Raw genomic sequence first — 10,917 nt, 5'->3', positions numbered from 1 at the left:
GTCCACCACTATGGTTCAGACATCAAGTGTCTCTTCCTCTTCAATGCTTGTGACATCAACAACAACTCATTTATATGGTGGCCCATTCATCCCACCTGACTATCAGTCATTATCTAGTACCTTTTCTGGTGTGACTTCCAGTCCTTGGACCTATCCCATGTCATCCAATTTGGGAATAATGTCTAGTTCTTCTCTTATGAATGCCACATAGTATGCTCCTATTCCTCCATCTATCACTACAATAGAGCAGTAAGCTTAACCTTAAATTAGTGGGCAAAGCTACCCTCAACAACCAAAACCTCCTTATGTTGGGGACCCTCCATCTGGATCGTAGTTGCCCCCATCATCCCCTTCTCCCGCGGCAATGATACAACCTATTATTGGTATAACTCAATATGGTAACCCTCCTAGTTGTAGTCCTCCTTATCCTGGAATTATTTCTAGTATTTGGCAACCCACATTACTTGTTCAACTTGGTTCATTTTGGGATCAATTGTTGAATTCTCAAACTATAATGTCTTCATCACAAATTCCTACCTATTCGTTAGCACCTCAACAAGATCAAATACATGCGAGACAAATTTTAAATCTTGCTCTAATGGTGTATGGTTTTTCCGATATCTTGATTCGACAACCTGTGCAAGGTATATCACTTTCTCAATCTCTTGCGCAAGGTACTCCTCAAGTTTTGGTAGGTAAAATTATTCAAAATTTGGTGCAGTCTTAATCTAACCTATACTAGTGGGCAATGAAAACCCCTATCGAGGAAAAATATGGGTCACATCAAGTGCCTTTCTAGGGCCACCAAATCCAAAACCAACCATTCCAGTAGTTTTATCACCATCCTAGGGCTGGGAAACAAACTCACTTGTATGTTGGTTATCATATCCCTCTATATTCTATTAACCAAGTTCCTTATTATAAGAACCCACCTTATCCAGGAATGAAAGTGTTTGCTTCCCAAGCTATCCTTTCTTATCGCGGTCATCTTCCTATAGACTTTAATCGAAAGTTTCCTTTTGTGGCTACTCTTCAATTATTGGATTTAAGTCGGCTTACTAACGACCTCATCCCTCATTAGCCATGGTGGCCAATTATTCCCAGTAAGTTGTCTTCTGATATCCCAAATTTCAATAGGAATCCTAGAGAAGACCTATTGACACATGTTATGACGTATCATCTATGATGTTCATCCAATTCACATAATGATGATTACATTTGACTCTGTCTTTTCCAATGAACGCTTACATGTACCACAACTAAGTGGTATATTGAGTAACCTAGACTGTCATTTCACAACTTCAACACTTTAGCCAATAAATTTCATACACATTTCCATTTACCCATCAAATACGAAACTCGAACGAAACTATTGACTACATTCAAACAATTGGACTCTACTCACATTTTAGATCACATTCGTGAGTGGAGGTGTCATCATTGGATGGTGAAGGCTTATGTTCCCAATTAGTTTTTAGCTAACTGGTTTGTTAAATCTTCGTTAGATCCTGGTGAGCACCAATATTGCAGCAATAATGCAACAACTCCTAGGCTACCTACTTTACTCTTATCAACCCGGTAGTTCGTAACAAACATGGAAGTGACGGTGCTATATGCACAAGTACTAGTTCTTACTGCAAGTTGTCAGTTGGTCAACCAGTGCAAGATCACTAGGAGCTCAAGCCAACTTCTATGGATTCTAGAAGAAGCTTTATATGTGATGAAAGGAAAAGGAGAGATTACTCTACTAATGCTATTCTACTTGCAGAAAGGAAAACTGAAATGTAAAGCAAACCAACGAAATCCTAGTTAACCACTAATCCTACTTTTGCAGAAAGCACTATGAAAACCATGAAAAGAATGCCATTACCTACTCAAGGAAGTAAAAAACATTTACCTAAGCTATTTCTGGAAGTAAATGAACAAAAAGCATCTTTTCGGATTTTTATGTATTTTTTGTGAATGTATCATGCATGTAATTTATTTGTTTGTGAATGTGGCAGCAAATAGGTGGCAATGCATGGTGGTTTTGGGACTTGAGCGGATATAGGATGGTGTGGATGGGTCCTAGGAGGTCTCAGGTGGCCTTCTAGAGGCTTTTCCCACTCATACTTTGAGGGGAGGACACAGGAAATCTACAGGAGGAAAAACAGTGTTCTACAGGAGGCCTACAAGAGGAGGCCGAGAGTAGTTTTCGCTATTTTGAGGGCGTGAGAGTGGGTTGAATAGGTGTATGAAGGTTGGAATGAGGTGTTAGGGTGCCTAGGGTCTACCAATAATCATTAGGAGAGAGAAAGATGATTGGATTTTCTCAAGGAGAGAGGAAGAAATTCTATGGAAAATGCACGAAACTAAGGCAGAATAAAGGGGAGACTTGAGCGACTTGTATGGCATGGATTAGATGGAGAATGGAATAGCTGATAGGCTGGGCTACTAATAGAATATATCTACTGCATAAACAACTGACAGTCAACCAATGAGATTAAGCAACTAAGGAAATAAGTGTATCTAAAAAAAATAGAGTTTTTTGCATCAAGTAAACTATGATCTATGAAAGGAAATGCTGATAACCATTGCGGGAAAATAAATCATGAAAGAATATTGTTGAATATAAGTAAATGAGCATGATGAATAAGTTTTGAAGCAAAGCTAAACTAGACTATGAACCAACTAAGAAGCTGCAAACACTAGAAATCCTATGAATGAGGAAAATCTATGTTTTTGGGGCAGCAAGAGGGTCTTTCCTCAAATCATGGTCCCAAAGGGAGGAAGAGAGGCCAAGGCACTATTGCTAGCCTTTTTAATCTTCTTTTTATCACTACTTAACCTACTATAGAAATCACAAATGGAAGCAAACTACTGAATCATCAAAAGCAACCTATTCTTAACCATAAAAGAAATACATCTAACAGCAACCTATTCTACAAACTGAAATGAAACATACAAATACAAGTAAAGAGGAGCTTGGTTGCTTAAATTGGTCCCTAACCCAAGAGCTTCAGCTCTCTCAGGTAACTCAATTCTAACTCAAAAAGGATTCCATCTTTATTCTCAAAACAATAATAGGACTACATGAACTGTCAAGATAATAAGCTCAAAGTTGAGTAGAGTTTACATAAGCAATACTACAACAAAAATCCAACAAAAATCTGACACTAGTGAGGCCCTAGGCCTCTCTACTTATACAAATGAAGCTACCAACAGCTTCCTCAAAATCAGGCAGGCTTGGCTCCCAAAACTCGAGATAATCATCGATTATCCTCCACTTGCTCAGCTGCCTGCTAATGCATGACTTGGTTGCTTGCACTCCGAGCTGAATGAAGGGGAATTCGAAGTGAGGAGTAATAAATGAAGGGGTCTCCCTCCTATAAGTCCTATCCTTTGTCCACTTTGAGTTATTGCTTCCATTTGTGCACTGGATCCTTGACTTCGACCGCAAAATTTGTCAATAGCCTGCATTAAACACATATTAGACCACATGGCATCATAACTAACTCAACTCACTCTATAAGCATAAATATAATTAGAAAATCATATAATAAGCTAAGAGAATGGTTGATTTGACTAGGTTAGGAGGTAAAATGAGCCCATATAATTACCCATTTATGAGGCTCATCATCACCCCCTACTGAAAGTGTTGCTCATCCTCTGAGCAACTTAGTCCATTTCCTCATCTTTTATGGCCCTGGTGGCCTTCCTAGAATCCCATGCTTCTGATGTGGTCTCCTCTTCCTTGTCATAGAATCCTACCTTCCTGTCTATCTCTTCCTAGTACTCTAGCTCTTCTTCTTCTCTTCTTCCTTGTAGCATGCCTAGCAGCAGTGGGGGACTCAATTTGAGGTCAATCCAATTAACCTTCAACCTCTACACAGAGCACTCATACATTGGCACTCTCCCTAATTCCTCCTTCATCCTCATTGGGGAATGATATTCTCTGATCTGTAGGCTATGTGGCAAGGTGTTCCATCTCCTCATACATGCATGCACACTGTCATCCCCAAGTAACCTTTCCATATCCTCAAAATGTGCAATGGCTTGTGCCTGATCACTAATATATCTAGGGGAAATCTAAGAATTATGGGCAAGCAGGTTATGTGTGCTAATGAGTGCCATGGGGTTTGATGGCTTAGCTATTATCATTAATGGTTCATTCTGCTCCTTTATCATCAACCTTCTTATTTCTGCTGCTCTTAACTCTTCATGGTTCATCCATGAGGCCATGGCCATTAGTTGTAGGTCCCCTAACCTGGCATTGGGGTCCCACACATTCATATCTATGAGGGCCATGTTATGTAGGTAGAATTCTGCCATCTTTGCCTTATCTTTTGATGTGATTTGGCCACACAGGTCCATAAACTACCTGTAATCTTGGAAAGGCATTGTGCCTCTTTGTGCCAAAGTCTTTATCTAAAATTGCATCCATTGGTCCTTGAGATATAGGCCATAGGATTTTGCTGGTGTCCTACATTGCATTGCCTCCATGGACCAACTGGCCATGCATGCCAGTTGGGTATCTTTCTCTCATAGCTATCTACTTAGCAATTCATTTTCAGTTTCAAGGTGACTTCTTGTGATTGCTTCCCTGTGTCTGACAACACTTAACTCTCTGCCCATTTCTCTAAGTTTGTTCTCCATGTGGCCAATATCCTCAACTCCTCTATATTTGGCTATTTGCATCCACCTATTGGTCCTTATTCTTTCTTTCTCCAATTCAAAGAATAGTGGAATTGCAATTTTTTGTGGAATTATCCTTCCCCCCTCAAGAAGATTGTAGTAGGAGCCAAGACTAGACTGGGGATTAGGTTCTTGTGCCTCTGTTCCTTCCTCCTTTCCTTGTGATTGTCCTTCTACCCTTTTTTCAAGCTTTTGGGTCTCCTACAGTTTTAACAGGGTGTCCTATAGAATAGTCTGAGCTTCTTGTAGGACTGTTTTTGAGTCCTGTAGTTCTACTTTTTCTTTCCATGTGGGAGATCTACGAGTCCCCCTTTCATAAGTGATAGGTGTCTTGGAAGGGGATTCTTTTCCTTGGGTAGAGGGTGAAGCTTCAATAATAATTGGCACTTTAGAAGAAGGTTGGGGTTTCCCTGTTTTGATTCTTGTGCTATTTCTAGCCCTGAAATACATTGAGTTTTGCCTCTTCCTCTTTTGTTTTGGCTTAATAGGTGTTCTGAGGGTAGTGAGAGCAGTTGTTGCCTCTCATTTTAGAGTCTCAAGGGACACTTCTATCTTTTTTTCCCCTTTTTCTCCTCCTTCTGTCTATTTCTCTGTCTTTGTTTGCTCTATTTCTTCCTACTCTGTTTCTTCAACTTTCTCCTCCTCTATCTTAGTTTCTTCCTCCTTCCCTTTTTGTTCTGCTAAGTCACCGATTGCTTCACCTTCTCCCCCTTGTTTCTCTTCCTCCTCACTGCCAGTAGGACTGATATCATAAGTTAGGGATTTTATGTCATCTTTCGCTGTCATGTTTCAGAAGATTTCCCATGCTATAGGGAGTGTAAATGTATGGATGGATTCTTCCACTAAAATTTTGATTAACCCATGGTGAGCGAGCTGCTCTAAATTCCCTGCTTGAACTCTAATGCTAGAGTCAATGAGAGACTACAGGAGGAAGTAGGGGATGTTGAGCTTCTGAGGGGCTGGAGTGTCCATGCCATATCTTAATTCATGAAGGATTCTAAAATGGTAACCATAGACAATGTTGTACCTCCCCTCACAGGAAATATATTTGATTATTTGGTAGCTAACCTCATCCCAAGGATATGGTATGCTAGCCCTTCTAATGCCATTTTTATACTCTACAGGGGTTTCATTGTTTTGGAAGAAGTTTTTCTTCGTAGCCTGGCCAATTGGTTTTTCATCCTTACTCCAGGGAAATCCAAGAGGAAGGGTAGTGACCCTACTGATAAAATCAGGGGTTATCTCCATGGAAAGATCTCTAAAGGTGACAGCGGCATCTGGTTTGAGGGACCAAAGAGTGGGCAAGTTCTTGAGCAATTTCCTCATCAAACCCTCAGAATTTCTCAAAAAATTTCATCCAATTTTCTCTTTTGAATATGTCCACTACTTGGGGGATGTGCATGGAGCCTAGAAGAGTTGGTGGGCTCCTTCCTCATAAAACCTCCTATCATTTTGTTTATGCTTCTTTGGGAATCCAAATGTTGAGAAGGAGACAACAATTTTTGAAGAAAAACAGAGAAACAAGAAGACTATGTTTTTTTTTTTTTAAGAAATAAGCAAAAATTCTATTATGTATTTCCTCCACCTAAAGGCTTTATTTCTTCCTCAAAATTAAACCATTGCTTGCATATTTTTATATTCAATGGGGGTATGTATAGAACCTACCTCCTCAACCTAAGAATTGTGCTAAAACCTGTGTTTTCTCCCTTCAAAACAACTCACTAGCCCTCCTGTAGAAGACTGCTAGCCCTCCTATAGAATTCTTGTAGGTTCTCCTGTAGAACCTGTAAGTGCTCCTATAGAAAACACCGAAAGTAGGGATTCGGGAGAGATTAATGGAGAACAATGGTTACAAGGCTGTGGGGGCATGAGAATGTTGCAGGAGCGGAGTTTCGAGGAGAGAATGAAGGAAAAGGTGGTGAGAGTGCTTGGGGCAGAGTACTTATTGCTTTTTATGGATATTTTCTGGTGATGGAGGGTGAGCTGGCCAAGTGTACTATGGCCATATTCGGACCATTGGTCCCCACCTGCCTTGTCATTATGGCCCTTTCCTTGTAATCATCCCTTATGATTGCATCGGAGTCCACACTTCCTCCACTACTTGTCCTTGACATCTTTCTTGAGTTGACTATGTGCATGTGTGGGTGACATCTTGGGATGAGTGGAGTCAACTAGATGAAGGTGGCCAAGTTAACTGGCCACCTTTCCTTCATTCAACCTAAACCATATCATTAATCTTGCATGCCTTCTAACTACACAAATGCAAATAGAGGAGTGGATTAGTTACTTACCTGAGATCCGAATGTATTTGCTTATGAGGTGTTGTGGTTCTTTCTATCTACTACATGCCTTTGTTGCTTTTGCTACATATTGTTTTCTTGCTGATGTGTGGTTGTGCCTTGTGCAAGTTCTTCTCTGGCTAGATCTGAGCTTCAGGTGTCTTCTTCAACTTCCATATTTGCACCCTCTTGCTGCTGATGCTGGATTTTAATGGGATCAGCTGCTACAGGAATTCCTACAGGAGCTCTTGTAGCTGCTTCTCCCCTTGAAACTTCAGCTTATTTCTATGCTTGGAGCTGTGAAGATGATGCCAAAGATGTAGATAGAGATGGAGAGGTAATAGGTAGGCTTCAAGTGGGGTTGATGGTGCTGCCTACTCTCTTATTTTTTTGTTTTTCTTTTTCCTGAAAACTGTTTTTTCTCTGTGTTTTTCTTGGACAGGAAGAAGAATGATGCTTGGGGTGTGATGTAGGCTTAGACATCATGGAAAGGAGGTTTTAAGACTACAGGAGGATTTATATATTTTTTATGAAGCTTCCCTGTCCCTCAAACAGCCTTTTATATTCATTTTTGGCTCTCTATAATTCCTACAGGAGCCTCATGTAGAAAACACAAAGCCTCCTGTAGAAAGCATAGTTTTTGAAAAATAAGCATAGTGAGGTGAAAAAAATGCCAATAATGATGGAGAAAAGTGTGGGAAGGTAGGATAGGTGCTGGTGTTGGTTTCATGGCTCCCTTGGTGCCTTCCACTGTTTCCTGTAGTCCTCCTGTAAACCTGTAATGTGACTGGAAATTCATTTTTTTTTTTTTTTGAAAACAACCAGGGCGCCTCAGGGAGGTTTTCACCCTAGTTGCCTGACCTAGGGACCTACAAGAAAGGTTTTCACCCAGGGATCTTATTTTCTTTCTTCTCTTTTTTTTTGACATCACTGGGCCGTCTCAGGGGAGGTTTTCAACCCAATGATGGGACTCAAGCGCCTCATGGAGGTTTTCACTTGAGTCCTTATTTTTTATTTTATTTTTCTTTTTCTTGAGTGAGTGGGTGAAGTGGAGGCTAAGACATGCTCCACTACCATCATTGTTTTATTCAAACCTTCAACGAACTCTTCCTTGGAGAGCGGTTTATTGTAGACTTTCAACTAGTGTGCATTGACAAGCATGGGGATGGCTTCATCATCAATGGTTCTGATCAGAACTAAACCACTATCATTGCATTTCTCCACAGTGTAGGGTCCCAACCATCTTGTCCTTAGCTTGCCCTTGAAATCTTTATATCTTGAATCATAGAGTAGTGCCCAATCTCCCTCTTGGAATTGCTTCTCCTTGATGTTTTTGTCATGCCATATCTTTCTCTAAAGCTGAACTACCTCTGTATGGAGAAGGGCCTACATTCTGTGTTCATCCAATCCATTGAGCTGGAGTAATATTTCTTTCTGTGCATGGCTGAGGTCTAGGTCTGGCTGGGTTTCCATCCTCAACATATTGAATTCAAATTCTATTGACAGCAAAGCCTTCTTCCCATAGACCAGCTCATAGGGTGTGAACCCTGTAGTGGTCTTCCATGTTGTGTTGTAGGCCCAATTGGCCTCAACTAATATGTCCGCCCAGTCTTCTCTACTGCTTCTCACTACCTTTATGAGGATCCCTTCCAATGCTCTATTAGTGACCTCCACCTGCCCATTGGCTTGTGGATGATAAGTGGTGGAAGTTCTATGCTTGATTCTATGATGTGTGAGTAGGTCCTCAATTAATTTGGAAGTGAACTAGTTGGCTTGATCTGTGACCAATTCTCTTGGATACCCAAACTTGTAGAATATGTTCTCCCTAAAAAATTCAGCTACTTTTTCCTCTATCACTGCTTTGATTGCTTTTGTCTTTGCCCACTTTATTAGGTAATCAGTGCACACAATGATGTATTGCCTCTACTTTGAAGGAGGGCTGATAGGCCCCACAAAGTCCATGCCCCACTTCTCAAATGGCTCAAAGGTCACTTGAGGTTGCATGGGCATTTCATCCTTTGGGGTAGGTTTCCCATCCTTTGACATCAATCAAACTGGCTGGTATATCTCCTCACATCCTGATGAAGAGTGGGCCAGTAGTAGCCTACTTGCGGTATCTTGAAGGCAGTTCTTTTTGCTACAAAATGACCTCCACAAGGCCCATCATGATAGGTCAGGAGGATGTCAAAGACTTCCTCCTCCCTGACACATCTTCTCAAGATCTGATCTGGGCCAAGTTTGAAGAGATTGCCCCCAATCCAAGTGAAAGGGGCACTTTTCCTCGCTATCTTGCTTTTCTCTTTTGAGGACAAATGTGGTAGAAATTGTGCTGAAACCAAGTAGTTTTCTATATCAGCAAACCATGGAGAGAGTACTGAGATAGCAAATTCATCCACCATTTGGTCATCCATCATTCCTTCTTCACTTACAGGCACATTTACTCTAGACAAAAGTTCAGCAAAAACATTTTCTTTACCAGGCTTATCGACAATGGTCAAATAAAATTGTTGTAGTAAAAGAAACCATCTAATAATATGAGCATTTACATCCAGTTTGTTCATTAAATATCTAATTGCAGCATGATCAGTGTGCACAAAGGTTTGATAGCGTGTGATATAATGTCTGAATTTGTTTAAGGAAGGCACGACGGCTAGGAGCACCTTCTCGGTTACTGTATAGTTCGACTCCTCCTTTGACAAGTTTTTACTTATAAAGTAAATGGTATAAGGTAACTTTTCATCAATTTGTCCCAAGGCTACTCCTATTTCTTTGTTCAAGGCATCTATGTGAATGTGTAAAGGTAGGGCCCAGTTTGGGCCTCTCTGAATTAAGGCAGTCACGAGCTTTCTCTTCAAGGTATCTAGGGCTTCTTGACAGTTTTCTGACCAAATAAACTCGACATATTTACCTAAAAGGCAAACAAATGAGAGGCTAGCTTGCTGAAATCTTTAATGTATCTTTGGTAATACCCAACTAAACCTAGTAAACCTCTGACATCTCTCACTTTTTGAGGAGGTAGGACCCTTTTGATAATGGAAATTTTGTTGGGGTCCACCTACAGTCCTTGTTGAGATATTGCATGACCTAGCACGGTCCCTTCAGTCATCAAAAATTCACATTTTTCTAGACTAAGGGACAGGTTCATCTCAATACACTTGTCTAGAACTTTTCCTAGGTTAGATAAAGCTTCGTGAAACTCAGAGCCATAAGTAGTAAAGTCATCCATGTATATCTTTACTGCATCGTGAACTAATTCAGAAAATATACTCAATACCGCTCTTTAGAAAGTGGCTAGAGAATTACACAAACCAAAATGAAGGACCTAGTATGCAAAGGTACCCCAAGGACAAGTGAAAGTGGTCTTATCTTGGTCTTCTGGGCTGATTTGAATTTTATTGTACTTGCTAAACCTGTCTAGGAAAGAGAAAAAAAATTTCCCTGCCAGACTGTCTAACACTTGATCTATGAAAAGTAAAGGAAAATGGTCCTTTTTAGTGGCTTTGTTCAATTCCTAATACTCAACACAGATTATCCACTTACCATTTCTCTTTGGCACTAGCACCAAAGGAGAGACCCATTCACTGTCAAAGATGGGATAGATGAATCCTACATCAAGAAATTTCTATAGTTCTTCCTTAACAATATCTTTAAGTGCTAGATTCATCCTCCTTTGAGGCTGCCTGACTGGCTTGCAATCCTCCTTGATGTATACATATCGAGTACATACTAAAGGGTGCACTCCCTTCATCTCCTTATAACTCCAGGCGAAGGCATCTAGGTGTTTTCTTAGCAAGCTACACAGTTCCTTCTCCTGGGAAGTGGATAGGGATGGATTGATTTTTGAGGTCCTTTCTGGGCCGAACTCTATATTCTTAACACAGAGAAGAGTGGAGTTGGCCGCACAGAGATCAATTGAGGAGTTGTTTTGGGTTTCTCTTACTATTTCCTCTAAGAGCAATATACT

This window comes from Pinus tabuliformis, chromosome 7, assembly GCF_031772625.1.
Source record: "Pinus tabuliformis cultivar Carrire ecotype Pingquan chromosome 7, CPIR1, whole genome shotgun sequence".
Taxonomy (NCBI): domain Eukaryota; kingdom Viridiplantae; phylum Streptophyta; class Pinopsida; order Pinales; family Pinaceae; genus Pinus; species Pinus tabuliformis.
This window is presented reverse-complemented; position numbering follows the sequence as displayed.